Source organism: Aythya ferina, assembly GCF_964211825.1.
Source record: "Aythya ferina genome assembly, chromosome: 13".
Lineage (NCBI taxonomy): Eukaryota > Metazoa > Chordata > Aves > Anseriformes > Anatidae > Aythya > Aythya ferina.
In genome coordinates, this window is record NC_140311.1 from 6,270,671 (window position 1) to 6,281,587 (window position 10,917).

General features: G+C 46.6%; 1 long non-coding RNA gene across 4 annotated transcripts in view; it reads right to left on the minus strand.

The window, feature by feature from the left end:
* Positions 1–10,676, minus strand: part of LOC311443753 — a 52,146-nt gene extending 41,470 nt beyond the window's left edge. Inside the window, exons 1-3 of one of the 4 annotated variants that reach the window (XR_014697479.1) lie at positions 10,503–10,676; positions 9,464–9,519; positions 7,028–7,151 (exon numbers count right to left, since the gene is read on the minus strand). This is a non-coding gene — a long non-coding RNA (uncharacterized lncRNA). The remainder of the gene's footprint in view (positions 1–7,027; positions 7,152–9,463; positions 9,520–10,502) is intronic. The other 3 variants (XR_014697480.1, XR_014697481.1, XR_014697482.1) reach the window with 3 other exon arrangements.
* Between the last annotated feature and the right edge of the window lie 241 nt (positions 10,677–10,917).

Genomic DNA, 10,917 nt, shown 5'->3' on the forward strand with positions numbered 1-10,917 from the left:
AAGCATGAAGCAGAAAAACATCCATAAAGGATTAGATCACAATCCCAGTGAGAGCACTGGTGATTACTAAGGGGGGGGAGGAAAAAAGGTTTGTGTTAAAGACTTTTCCTAGGATGAGTAATTTGCAGCATTTAAAACTCTTTGAAGACTAAGTCCCTGTTAAAAGATACTCTTGCCCAGAAAAAGACAACCTTTGACCGGTATTATATGATACAGCTATGTGGCCATCTGGATTTTGCCTTCAATCATTTTCATTGATTCAGAGGCATTTTGAAATGCTTAAGTTACTACATCGGATTTAAATTTCAGATCAATGTTGTCTTTGCAGAACTGCTCTGTCTTGAAACACAGCAGAGCACACCCCGCACAGCAGCAGCAAGGGGCCGTGCCAGACCCGCACTGGAGCTGGCAGTTCTCCGACTCCAGCAGTCATCAACTGCTTCCTCTCAGGGCTTGTTGTATTCATTCTGCTTGCAGTCCTCAAGGTCTCAGGTGTCCTGGATGGCACAAGGCCTCTGTACATATTTTTTCTACTGGAAACACTGGAGACTATTTCAATCATCGTCTTCTTGACAATTTATTAACTAGGGTCAAACAGTCTTAGGGTTCCTTGGATGGGTCTGTGGGTGGTTTGTTTCCATGTCCCCATTCACCTCAGTGCACTGGGGGCAGACCCCACACCATGGTTGCTCTCCACATCACCTGAACCACTGCACGTTGCAGGATCAGCCTGGCCTTGACTGCTCTGCTCCTCCTCATCCCAGAATCTCTGCACGAGGCCAGCCCAGCTTTACAGGGCACAGCAGAAAGCTGCCAGGTATGCTGCTGGGAACTGTCCTCTTGTGCTCAAATGTAGTCAGCCCCAGGCTCTTGCTAAATTATCCATTTCCTGCAGTTACGGTGAAGTTCTCGGTCAGCCCCCTGACAGATCACCCTGCTTGGCCTGGCCTCCCAGCCTGGGGGCTTCCTTCTTCCACCCCACACCAAGCCTTCAGGGCACACTTGGCTGCAGATTTCTGTTGAGGCTCACTCCTTCTCCTCTGCTCCTGTCCACTGCTTTGCAGGAAGCTCCTACAGAAGGGATATTAGCTCAATCCCCTGGTGCCTCTTTTCCAATGCTTATGCGGGGAATGATGCTAATTACTATGTTACATCCTGCAGCTTGAAAGGAATTCACAATGAAGCTGACAGAATTGGACTGAACGCTGCGTAAGAAAGTGAAATTTGACTGTCAGCAAGGCTGTGAAGATGCTATAGGACATAATTTAGCCAAATGTACCTGCCACACTGGGTTCTTTGCCCCACAGTAAAGGAAATTAAGATTTAGTGGTAAGCTGTAGCCTTACACTGGTAGCAAAAAATACAGCTCCTCCTGGCTGTAAGGGGCTACTGAGGCTGAACCATAAAGGCTTCTGCTAAATTACACATGGACAGGTCTCAACCGGGATTATATCTTTCCTTCTATACTCTGTACAAAAGAAAGACTCTCTTACAAAGCCGGAATAGGAAGAAATGCTTCCTCCTTTCAAGCTGCACACAGTCACTAAAGCTTTGTTGTTCCCTTAAATACCTAACATCAAAAATTTTGAAATCAGAAGCATTATCATTTCCCAAAGCTCTCAGGGCTGTTCTACAGGGGTAAATTGCTGGCTGAAGCAAAGAAAGCCAGCAAACCTCAAACCCATTTTAATAGATTCTTCTTCTTTTCCTGCAGCCTTGTAACGTGCATTTAGGGATTAGTATCCAGGGCACCTATCATGGCAGTCTTTAAACAGGATCAATAGAAGGAGAAATGTATAATCAATATATCGATGAGAACAACTTGACCTTTCCACAAGAACGGCAGGGACAAGGAAGCATTCAAAGAAAGTTTTTGTAAGTTTTCACAGAACAAATCTGAAATTTGCAGAAAGTTCTCAGCTATATATAGGTCGGGATGGCAGCACAGACATCAAAAAACTACATATGCAAAGGGCCTCTGGCCAGGTTCTGGTCCAACCTCACCACGCAACCCTTGTCCCAGCTTATTTGCATGGTAGCCTAAGGTGAAAGATACAAGATTGGAGCAGGGAGAGGGGAAGCTGCCACTGCAGATGCAGAGAGCTGTCTTCAGGCACATCAAACCCCTTGCTGACATAGCGGGGTGGGCAGCACACTCACATGAGATGGGGCAGCTCCATCCCAGCATGCCCTACCTCTGGAGAGACAGCCCAGGAGGTGTTCATGCCTCCTTAACGGAGGAAAATGCAGAAATGGAGGCAAAGCTCTGCCCCGGCAGCACTGGAGCTGCTATAGCAGCAGAAAGGCAGGGCTGACCCCGATGTTTCGAGAAGGCGTGCTATCGTGCTATCACTGCAGTGCCCAGGGCATCAGCAGAGTAACTCCCTCAGAAAAGTACACAGCTAATTAATTCCCCACTTACTGCACTGCTGAGCAGCCGCCATTGCATCCAGAAATTTGTTCAAGAGTAAATATGATCAAGTAGTCAGGAGCACACCCATCTTTTGGTGACCCCCAGCTACTCACCATCACAGCAACACAAGCCTTGATGAGAATTTATGACAAGCCACCAGCCAGGGAACCTCACCTGGTCTGGACAGCACACCAGATACCATGACTTGGACTTTTCCTCGGCTGAGAGAACAGTCGTGCATTTGGCTTTTCTGGGCAAAACCCACATAGGGGTGGAGCCAGAATTCTGGTGGTCTTTATGACAGTAGGTGATGACCTGTGTGAAGCACATTACATCAACCTGGCTACAGTCAGGGGCTTGTGCAGCCGTCTGAAAGGCGTTCCAGGAGATCTAACTGCAACAGCAATCAGAGCGAGGAACTGTATAATCTTCCCCTATGGGTGATTTTGCAAGAAATGATATAATTACTGCTTTCAAGATTGGCATAAAAGTACCATAAAACTGTGCCAAACTGAGCTCAGGACATAAAAACATTTGGAAACCTTTGAGACAGACAAGAGGTGGGATAGGCGTGTATCTACTGTGCTGGAAGGAGACTCAGTGACAGAGGTTCAACTTTTTATGCTGCTTCAAATTGCCTGGATGGTAGAAAATATATAATTTTCCCCTGTCTCCAAAACAAGAATATCTTTTTTTTTAATATTAATTTGCAGCTGCTTGAAGCTGCTGTGCACTGTCCAGTACAACAGGATGTCTAGATATTATAATAAAAACCTCAGCACTAATAAGCATTTTCAATGTGGTACTTGTATGACAGACTCAGACTTTGAAAAATTCCTAACAAATTCAGCAAAGTCTGAGGCTCTGTCTTGCACTGACAGCACATTTGGTTTAAATCTATTATAGATAGATAAATAGATATTATAAAGTATACATTATGTATACATACATGCATATACACAGTTTTTCTTAAAAAAGAAACATAAGAGAGATGCTTTAAAGTGCAATTGCTTTCCTGTGCAAATTCAAACCCAGAACCAGGTATTTTAAAGCAAGGAAATTATGACCAAAGATATAAATACATCTCAGCATAGCCCTGACTGACAACATGAGCTTCATTTTCACGCTTTATAACACTACCTGAATCACTAAATATATTTCTGTTCTTGCAAGACAACATTCCACATAACTTTTATTTGTGAATAAAAGGCAGAAAGATGCATGCACAGTGCTGGAATCAGGAATAAATTATTTTGGCAGAGTCCATTACTCTGGAAAGCAGCCTGAATATCAAGCCTGGGACATAAATACAGACTGAAACAAACGTTATTTCATCACAGGCATTTGCAACACTCAGGTTCCCAAGTTACTCCTCCTGAGCCCAAGTCAAAGCAGCATCAGCGCAATCCTCTCAGTGCCCAGTGGACCACAGACCCTTGGTCCAGCACCCAGGGACTCCTGCTGCTGCCACGTGCCGAGCAACAGCCTTGCAGCTAGGTCTCAGCCCACCAGCCATTGCCACAAGGCAATGCAGCTGCATGCAGAGTTAGCTAACACCCAACAGACTGCAGTGCCAGCACTCTCTCTACATTACTGGGCACACAGAATCCCTCAGACACCTCAACAGGTGGCACCAGGGAGGGCTGAGATCCCACTGAGATGTAAAAGGCATTTTTCATCACCAGATGCAACTGGGAGTATTATTTAAAAAATCCTAAATAACTATCAAGAGAAGCACCAAAACAACGTTTAGTACTTTTCCTTCCCATCTCTTCTTACTCAGGCCAAGGCTCCCACTGAGCAGAAGTCACCATGTGTGCCACCCAGGTGTGAGAGTTCCCGGCCAGCTCCAGAGCAGCACAGACCATGCAGCAGCTGTGTTCAGACCACAGGACATCCTCTCTGGCCAGGCTGCCTCCATCTCTTCCCTGAGATTTGGTGTCAGTGCATGGACTGAGCCTGACCCAATGGCTCCTTCCAGCCCCAGGAATACCATGGACCCCCTCCAGCTTTGATCCTTGTTGAGAGCATCCGGCTTGCATGGGTGTCAGGCACAAAACAGATGATGTATCCAAGCAGTGCCCAACATCGATTAATGACAATGATGTATGGAGTCACATCCTCGCTGTTACACCTGCATTGTAATCCACAGTCATGTTTCATTGCACATGAGAACAAACCTGTCTGACCCACACATATCACACCAAAGGCGAATGTGGAATGATTTCAGTTTGGCGTCAGCCCTGTTACAGCCAGACACTGAAGGTCAAAAAGGCTACAGGCAATATGTACAGGAGTGCCACCTGAGTTTAAAGAACCTAAGTCCTCTTGTCGGAGGTACTTGCGATCATTTATTTCAAATGCAGTTCTGGTCTTGAGGACTACATAAATAATCATAGCAACTATGTCTGTTCTGTCTACCCACTACTAAATGCATTTTTCACTCCAGTCTCCCCATCAGCAGAGGATACCTTCAGGGTATCCTCGTATTTCTAAATATTCCAGAAACTGCAGATGATTTACTCTCACAGTACTAATGTAGCTCAATCCATTCTCATTTTCTATTCATGACAGCAGTAGTTTGCTAAAGAACATCGGCTCCTATCAGTTCATATCGTTCATGACAACTTTACAGTATCTGATATAATTTCTAATTTTTGTGCCTCGAATGGCAATGCGCGTCCCAGCAGCTGCGTGTTCCAGGGAAGCGCGAAGGCACAGCCTGCATCCTGCCACCAGATGGTACTCCATATGGACACAGCCGAGGAGGACATACTGGTGCTGCATCACCAGTGGCAATCCAGGCCCTTCCCCCCTCACCATATTCTCTCTAGAGCCTGTACATGGTGTTGGGAATCACATAGTCTAGTTCTCTGTTCATTCTGAATGCAACATAGACTCCAAGTGTGGTAGAGGCCACTACATGTGGCATTTTTCTGTTTCAGGACCTTGCAGGGGAATGGGGCAACTATATTTGTGCACACCCAAGCTGGTTTTCTGAACTTGTGCCATTTCCACTTCATCTGTAATCTCCTGAGCACCATCAGTATAGTTGTAAACTTCATGTGGAGATGGATGGCATTTCTCCAGGGACACACGTGTCCCTGTATGGCTTGGAGGCCACAGACTGGCTGCCATTTGGATGGTGCAGAAAACCAAAGCCCTGCCTGCTGCAAGCCAGAAGAAATCCCAGCCCTGCACATTCTGTGAGTGCAGAAAAAGGAATCCCAAAGTATTAGCAAGTTCCCAATTTCTGTAATTACTTATTGACTTAAGTGTCTCCACTCATACCTTTAGGTGGAAAATGTCAGCATTCTAGAGCAGAACCGTCCAGACAGAGTGATGGGACTGTCACCAAGGAGGTTATTTTTCAGTGAAGTAACATACCCATCCCCACATGAGCTATGGATTTCATGCCTTTTACTGGAAGATGCTCAGTACACTTCCTCAATGGTTACTCACTTCGACAGACAGAAACCAGATTAGTTTTTGACTTTCCTACACAGAGACCAAGACTTGTGTGCCTGGGTTTCTTACAGACCTTGTGCTAAAAAGCACATCCTGCAGCCTTCTTCCTCTGCTTTCCTGCAGCTGATGACACTAAACACAAAGGAATATTGACCTTGTACGTTGGTTGGAGACTGGGCTCAGGACAGGGGCATGTCTACTTTTTTTGTCTCACCTTCAGGAGAGGTCTTGTGAGCCAAAAAAAAATAGCAACCTGTAAACCACCTAAGGTGAGGAATGGCCCAGGGCTAAATAGCCAAGGTAAGGATGACCTCAAGTGCAAATTTGGGTACCACAGCAGGGTGCACTGTTGTCTTCCCTAGGACATGACGCTGGACCAGTGCCTTTAGCCATCACTAGCACAAGCATGCCTGGATTACTGCCAAGAATCTCCCCTGCTGGGGGAACTGTTGAGACTTCGGTGCCATTGTCCGAAATCTCACCAGGCAGCAAAATGGCCCTATGACTCAGGACAGCTTCCCTGTGAAAAGCAGCTCCCAGCACTGGGTCCTGAGACACCCCCTGCCCATGAAGTGAGCCATCCAGACATCAAATCCCGTTTGATCTTTTCCAAAAGGGAAGGCTAAACAAGAACAGATTGTTTTCCTTGAATGCAGGGGGGAAGAAGAGAGGGTGACAAAGGGGGAAATTGGCCTGCTAGGTTCGTCTCAACCATACAAAAAAGTCCTTTTAACTTCTCTTAATGAGGACTACTTTTTCCAGATACTACCTAATTATTGCAAATTGCTTCATCTTTTAATTGTTACTGCAAGGCAACTAAACATTGTTACGTTGATTGCTCAAGAGTGGATTGTTAATGGCTTTAATCATTTGATAATCCAGTAATACAATCAATGTAACTCTGCACCTTGTAGGAATAATTTTTGGATCCACATGGTAAGGCAGTATATGTTTCCTAGCATATGTCAGCTTTTGTAGGCCGGATTCTGCCACTCTTTCTCAGTTGCAGCTGTACTCCCGCTACAACCAAGATAGGCAGGGGACCCTCTTCCAGGGGCATACAGCTCCAGAGATCAATCATCATAAGTGCCAGATATACTACTTGAACAGCAAGGCAAAATGTTAGGTGGGAGATGTGTTTCTTACCTTCATGCCTCTGCTCTCACTGTTGGTCAGGACCAGCATGTGATCCTGGCAGATGGGGTCTGATGTAAGCAGATCTAGAGCATCCAGCAGCATCATTCAAAAGCACTGGGATCACTGCTGTATTCTGTAGGGAGTCCCATAGAAGAAAATCAGAGTATGAAGAGACTGCTCTTACACAATGTAAAAATAACAGCATTTGGCTCATTAATAGTATTTAGCCCTTAACAAATCTCTCTGGCTTTTACTTCCTTCATTGTTTTAATGGTAGGAGCCGTTGGTTCCCTGAAGCATGGCTGCCCCAGAGGGGGTGGGCTGGTGCAGCCAATTTGTTTGGGCCCTTGGTCATCTCCACCAGTCTGTGTTTCTGGGCCCACTAACTACTTGTCTGTGGGGAAAGCTGAACCCAGCCATCAATACAAGGGGCACAGACAGGAGGCAACGTGCCCCATCCAGAGAGATGCTGAACCATTCAGATGAGCACAGGCACAAGGGACATGCAGAAGATGCCAGCGACAGCATAAGCCAGGAGGAGATCTGCCTGGAGGTCGTGGGGAGAGGTACTTCTGCCCAGCGGACCAGACTTTGTCCAAGCACTTTTGGAAACCGTTGTCCACCAGCAATGCAGGACAGGATGGGACAGGACAACACAGGCCACCCATTCCCCTCCCCTGGGCTGATCACTGCCAGCGCTTCATGCAAACAGGAGCAAATCTCACTGCGGACCACACAGTCCCCCCAAAAGCAATTTTGAGGCAAAAAAAAAAAAAAAAAGCATCACAGAAGGGTGAATTCCTCCAGAGCCACTCACAGAGAGTGGAGGAGGAACATCACCTGACACGCTCAGTCACAAAAAGTCAGTTCTGACAGACAGCGAAGAGACTAATAAACTAAAGAGTTGCTTTGATTTAGTCTTTCAGGAAAAGGAGACAATTAAGAGGCTTGTGTAATTCAATAACAGTTAACAGGAAAAGCAGCTGTCATAGGCAGAGGAAAGCACACCGGTGTGCAGAGAACCCACAGATAAGCAAATACCCAGCACAGCCACGCTCACCAGCAGGGACAGGGAGAACATTATGGCGCAAGAGACCCCCACGGCAGTCCCCAGGACCTCAGAGAGGGAATTAGAAAGGGTACAGGGAAATCAGGGTAATCACATATCAGCTGCCATTTATTATCAACATTTGATGAAATTAAAGGGCATTTAATGCAGCACACATGGGAGGTATCCACCAAAAAAAAAAGATGGCATGGCATTATATGGTTTAGCCAAACCCCACCCAGGACAAAGCTTGCCACTGAAATTCAGCCCCATCTTATCTAAAATGCCCTCAGATCAGTAGGGTTCCTTTTTATTAGAGCTTTTCTCCTGCATTATGAACGTTTACCCGTCAGCAGTCATCGGACTGGCTGATGTTTTCCAGCCAGGAACCTGTAATGTCAGTCAGAACCAAAACTGAGGGGTCCCCCCCAGCAAGCATCAGCCTTAGGGACCTCTCTCAGCATGGAAAATTTAGCAGCACGCAGAGCTGGCAAGCAGCAATCACCTAAAGCAGCAGTGTGAAACATACAGGCTGGGTCTGGCCATCAGAAGCATGCAAATGAATAAGTGAGATTTTTTTTTCCTCCATCACCTCTCCTTTTTCTTAAAAGCAACTTCTATCACTGACAGGGTGAGGAAAAGCTGCTAAACATAAGCTTTTTTTGAGGGGCAGAGTGTCTGGATGCAAAGCGAGACTACAGAGGCGCTGGAACAGCCAGAGGAAGGGTGAGATGTGCCACCCACCCCAGGGTGGGGACCTCGTCCGTCAGGTTATCCCCTGGCTCTAGGAACCAGCCTTGTCAGCAAATGCAGACTTTGCACAGCCTTGGCAAGCTGCCCACTTGCACACACAGCCAGCCTAGGATGCCATGGGGAGGGCCAGGCAGAGCCCGAGGAATACCTTGATTTTATTCCCCCCCCTCCAAGAAACTACCCTTCAGTGCCTTCCAGCTCTGCGCTCATGATTGATCCAAGTCAGGACTCTGAGTAAGTTGTGTGCTGATACTCCTCCCTGGGGCTGCCAAACACAACCACAATTTCACTCATCAAAGCCCCCAGCCTGCCCAGGGCAGTGGGTGGGAGAACTCTGGGGAAGGGGGGGGTCTTGTTACGGGATCCAGGCCTTGGAGGGGTTTTTTGACTGATATGTTATTTTAACTTCGGTCTTCACACAAATCCTACCCACTGGTATCGGCAGCTCCTCTACAGACAAGGGCTCAGAGACCATCGTGTCAGATACCATATCTATCACTGGGCAGATCCTCAGGCAGATGGCTGGAGCTACACGGATCATCATTTTTATTAATCAAAACATCATGCGGCTCTTTACATAGCATAAATAAGATGAAATACAAGAACAAAGACGTGCAGCTGATTAAAAATAGATGCATGCATACCTCAACAGTTCAGGGCCCGGTGGATAGAAATGTTAAGTGGGGTCCTACAGAGTGCCCTGCAAGGTCAATACAATTCAATAGTTTTATTAACAACTTGGAGACTGGACCAGGAGTATGCTAATCAAATCTGAACATTTTACCAAGGTGGGAGGGTGGCAAATAATGCGCAGGACAGAAATAAAATACAATACGAGCTTGATAAATTAAAGAAGTGGCCTGCAATCAATACGAAGAGATTCAGCAGGACAAATACAGAAGATTAACACATAGGAAGGAATAAACAAAAGGACACGGGCTGTATGGAGATATCTGGCCAAACAGCTATACAACAGAGAGTGGTCTGGGGGGATGATCGATTGAACAGAAGTCAATAACATCAGGCTGCTGCAGCCCAGCAAGGTAATTATTCCACTCTTCACAGCACTCGTCAGGCTGCTGTTTGGAGCAGCATGCCCAGATCTGGACATCACGTCGTAACAAAGACAGACAAGTTGGAAGGAGTTCAAAGAACAACAAAAATGCCAGAAGACTTGAAAAACAAAATCTTTGTGTACGTGTGAAAAATGAACCGCAAGCGTGAGACCTGACGCTGCTTTTGTTCAGTCTCATTCCCAGGGGTCTGCCGAGGCCAGAGGAGTTGCAGCCCTGAGAAATGAGGTTGGTCAGAGGAGACTCAGACAGCACAGGCTAGAGGAATGCAGCGGGGGGAGAGATGTGCTAAATAACAGGAGGCTACAGATAGGCAAAAGGGATGCTACATAGATGCAGGGATTAATTGGGGTTTATTTTGCCCTTGGTGAAATTGCAGGATTGGCCCAAAGCTCCAGCAGAGAAAATTTAGGGGAAAATTGACTCTGTAGTGTTTCTGAAAATTCAGGCAAAGAAAAGCATCTTGGGTGGGAGCTGAGGCCAACAATAACACCAATGAAAAAAAAGGTAGATAAAGAAGAACAGATAGAGTCCAGTGAAGTCTGTAAAACCAGTCCCATTAGAAATACATTACTTAATGCACATTAGGAACAAGCTCTGTCACACTCACCTCCCACAGACCCCTCTGGAAGTGCAAGCAGTGCATCCCATGCTGCAGAAAGCCCAAGACACCCATGAGCTCAGCTGAGCTCCCTTCTCTTCCCTTAAAACTCCAAACCAAGTCTCAACCACCTCCCTGCAGAAATAGTGCTGTGCTTACACATGTGCAGCTCCCACTGCAATCAAACCTGGCTACAATTAAAGCAAAAACGAGCTCTCCACCCTTTGGTGATAGCTTAGAAGTGACAGAAATCAAAGCTCCTTGGCTGCAGCTGGAGGAAGGAGCCACAGGAGCTCCCTCTGCCCCAGACAGCTCTCCCAGCACCCAGAGCTGGAGGAAGGCACTGCCTGGAGAGGAGCCAGAGCATCACTCAGTGCTCCAGTGTGGAGACAGAGGTCTGCAACTCCGCAGCACAGCGTACGTT